General features: G+C 35.9%; 1 non-coding gene across 1 annotated transcript; it reads left to right on the plus strand.

Annotated features, from left to right (window-relative positions):
* The first annotated feature begins 597 nt into the window (after positions 1-597).
* Positions 598-670, plus strand: TRNAK-UUU (transfer RNA lysine (anticodon UUU)). Its single transcript has one exon. It is a non-coding gene; the product is annotated as a tRNA-Lys (tRNA).
* The last annotated feature ends 3,122 nt before the right edge of the window (positions 671-3,792 follow it).

Consider the following 3,792-nt stretch of genomic DNA (forward strand, 5'->3'; position numbering starts at 1 on the left):
AATGAAAGATTACCACTAGTATATGGAAGTGACGACATATGAGACTCTCTATCATGAAGATCATGGTGCTACTTTGAAGCACAAGTGTGGTAAAAGGATAGTAGCATTGCCCCTTCTCTATTTTTCTCTCATTTATTTATTTATTTGGGCCTTTCTCTTTTTTTATGGCCTCTTTCTTTTTCTTTTTTTTATTTGGGCTTCTTTGGCCTCTTTTATTTATTTATTTTCGTCCGGAGTCTCATCCCGACTTATGGGGGAATCATAGTCTCCATCATCCTTTCCTCAGTGGGACAATGCTCTAATAATGATGATCATCACACTTTTATTTACTTACAACTCAAGAATTACAACTCGATACTTAGAACAAGATATGACTCTGTTTTGGTAGCAGGAGAAGTAGTTTGTTCAGCCCGGACTTCAAAGTAGTCTCCCCCGTTGACCTTCTTTTCTTAGATAGAATCCTCAATGAGTGGAAAGGACTCCCAAACTTTCTCCATAGTACTATACCATACAGAGCCGCGCCCTTGTGATATGATAAGAAGAAAAGGGGCCAGGCCGCCCTCTTTTCTTTTCCGCACCAAGCCTTCTTGTAAAATCGGGTGTATAGCTCAGTTGGTAGAGCATTGGGCTTTTAACCTAATGGTCGCAGGTTCAAGTCCTGCTATACCCAAAACAAAAAAATCACTCTTGTATTCGTAAGGATGCATAGTAGCCTTCAAAGAGATATGAATGCCTCCGGCGGTGTACCGGGATGTGCAATGATGCATGAGTGACATGTATGAAAGAATTATGAACGGTGGCTTTGCCACAAATACAATGTCAACTACATGATCATGCAAAGCAATATGACAATGATGGAGCGTGTCATAATAAACGGAACGGTAGAAAGTTGCAGGGCAATATATCTCAGAATGGCTATGGAAATGCCATAATAGGTAGGTATGATGGTTGTTTTGAGGAAGGTATATGGTGGGTTTATGGTACCGGCGAAAGTTGCGCGGTACTAGAGTGGCTAGCAATGGTGGAAAGGTGAGAGTGCGTATAATCCATGGACTCAACATTAGTCATAAAGAACTCACATACTTATTGTAAAAATCTATTAGTTATCGAAACAAAGTACTACGCGCATGCTCCTAGGGGGGTAGATTGGTAGGAAAAGACCATCGCTCGTCCCCGACCGCCACTCATAAAGAAGACAATCAATAAATAAATCATGCCCCGACTTCATCACATAACGGTTCACCATACGTGCATGCTACGGGAATCACAAACTTCAACACAAGTATTTCTCAAATTCACAACTACTCAACTAGCATGACTCTAATATCACCATCTTCATATCTCAAAACAATCATCAAGTATCAAACTTCTCATAGTAGTCAAGTATTCAATGCACTCTATATGAAAGTTTTTATTATATCCCTCTTGGATGCCCATCATATTTAGGACTAATTTCGTAACCAAAGCAAATTACCATGTTGTTCTAAATACTCTCAAAATAATATAAGTGAAGCATGAGAGTTCATATATTTCTTCAAAATAAAACCACCACCGTGCTCTAAAAGATATAAGTGAAGCACTAGAGAAACAACAAACTACTCCGAAGGATATAAGTGAAGATCAATGAGTAGTCGAATAATTATGCAACTATGTGAAGACTCTCTAACATTTAATAATTTTAGATCTTGATACTTTATTCAAACAGCAAGCAAAACAAAATAAAATGATATCTAAGAATAGCAAACATCATGTGAAGAAACAAAAACTTAGGATCAACCGAAACTAACCGATAGTTGTTGAAGAAGAAATGTGGGATGCCAACCGGGGCATCCCCAAGCTTAGACGCTTGAGACTTCTTGAAATATTATCTTGGGATGCCTTGGGCATCCCCAAGCTTGAGTTTTTGTCTCCTTAATTCCTCTCATATCACGGTCTCCCTAAATCTCAAAAACTTTATCCACACAAAACTCAACAAGGACTCATGAGATAAGTTAGTATAAATCATTGCCAAAACCTTATCATACTCTACTGTAGCAAATCACTAAAATTATTATTCAACATTTCATACTAAATTCCTCTGCATATTTAATAGTCATATCCTTGAATAGGATCATTAAATAAGCAAACATATGCAAACAATGCAAACATAACAGCAATCTGCCAAAACAGGACAGTCTGTAAAGAATGCAGCAACATCCATACTTCCCTAACACCAAAAATTATGAAAACAAATTCCCACTGTATTAAATTTATCAGAGCTTAATATGCAAAAGGTTTCAACATTTTATCACATTCTGACTTTTCTAGGAAATTGTTGCAACAGCGGTAAACTTTCTGTTTTCAAACAACAACATGTGGACTTCTAAAATAGGCATAGTAAAGGCTATCAATGCCACTTTTATTGAAATAAAAGATGCGAAACATTGTTCTAAATAACAGAAAGCAAACCTTAACAAAATAAATTGACGCTCCAAGCAAAACACATATCATGTGGCGAATAAAAATATAGCTCCAAGTAAAGTTACTGATGAACGAAGACGAAAAAGGGGATGCCTTCCCGGGCATCCCCAAGCTTAGGCTCTTGGTTGTCCTTGAATATTACCTTGGTGTTCCTTGGGAATCCCCAAGCTTAGGCTCTTGCCACTCCTTATTCCATAGTCCATCGAATATTTACCCAAAACTTGAAAACTTCACAACACAAAACTTAACAGAAAACTCGTAAGCTCCGTTAGTATAAGAAAATAAATCACCACTTAGGTACTGTTATGAACTCATTCTTTATTTATATTGGTGTTAAACCTACTGTATTCCAACTTCTATATGGTTTATAAACTCTTTTACTAGCCATAGATTCATCAAAATAAGCAAACAACACATAGAAAACAGAATCTGTTAAAAATAGAACAGTCTGTAGTAATCTGTATCAAACGTATACTTCTGGAACCCATAAAATTCTCAAATAAATTTCTGGACCTGAGTAATTTGTCTATTAATTATATGCAAAAATAATTAACTAAATAGAACTTTCCAAATAAAAATGGCAGCAATTCTTGTGAGCGCTAAAGTTTCTGTTTTTTTACAGCATGATCGCAAAGACTTTCCCCAAGTCTTCCCAAAGGTTCTACTTGGCACAAACACTAATTAAAATAATAAAAACACATCTAAACAGAGTCTAGATGAATTATTTATTACTAAACAGGAACAAAAAGCAAGGAACAAAAATAAAATCGGGTTGCCTCCCAACAAGCGCTATCGTTTAACGCCCCTAGCTAGGCATGATGATTTCAACAATGCTCACATAGAAGATAAGAATTGTAACATAAAGAGAGAATCATGAAGAATATGACTAGCACATTTAAGTCTAACCCACTTCCTATGCATAGGGATTTTGTGAGCAAACAACTTGTGGGAATAAGAATCAACTTGCATAGGAATGTAAAACAAGCATAACTTCAAAATTTTAAGCACATAGAGAGGAAACTTGATATTATTGCAATTCCTACAAGCATATATTCCTCCCTCATAATAATTTTCAGTAGCATCATGAATGAATTCAACAATATAACCAGCACCTAAAGCATTCTTTTCATGATCTACAACCATAGAAATTTTACTACTCTCCACGTAAGTAAAATTCTTCTCACGAATAATAGTGGGGGCAAACTCAACAAAATAATTATCATGTGATTGAAAATTAAGATCAAAATGACAAGTTTCATGGTTATAATTATTATTTAAAGCATATGTGTCATCACAATAATCATCATAGATAGGAGGCATGCTTTCATCATA

This window comes from Triticum aestivum, chromosome 7A (assembly GCF_018294505.1).
Source record: "Triticum aestivum cultivar Chinese Spring chromosome 7A, IWGSC CS RefSeq v2.1, whole genome shotgun sequence".
Taxonomy (NCBI): Eukaryota; Viridiplantae; Streptophyta; class Magnoliopsida; order Poales; family Poaceae; genus Triticum; species Triticum aestivum.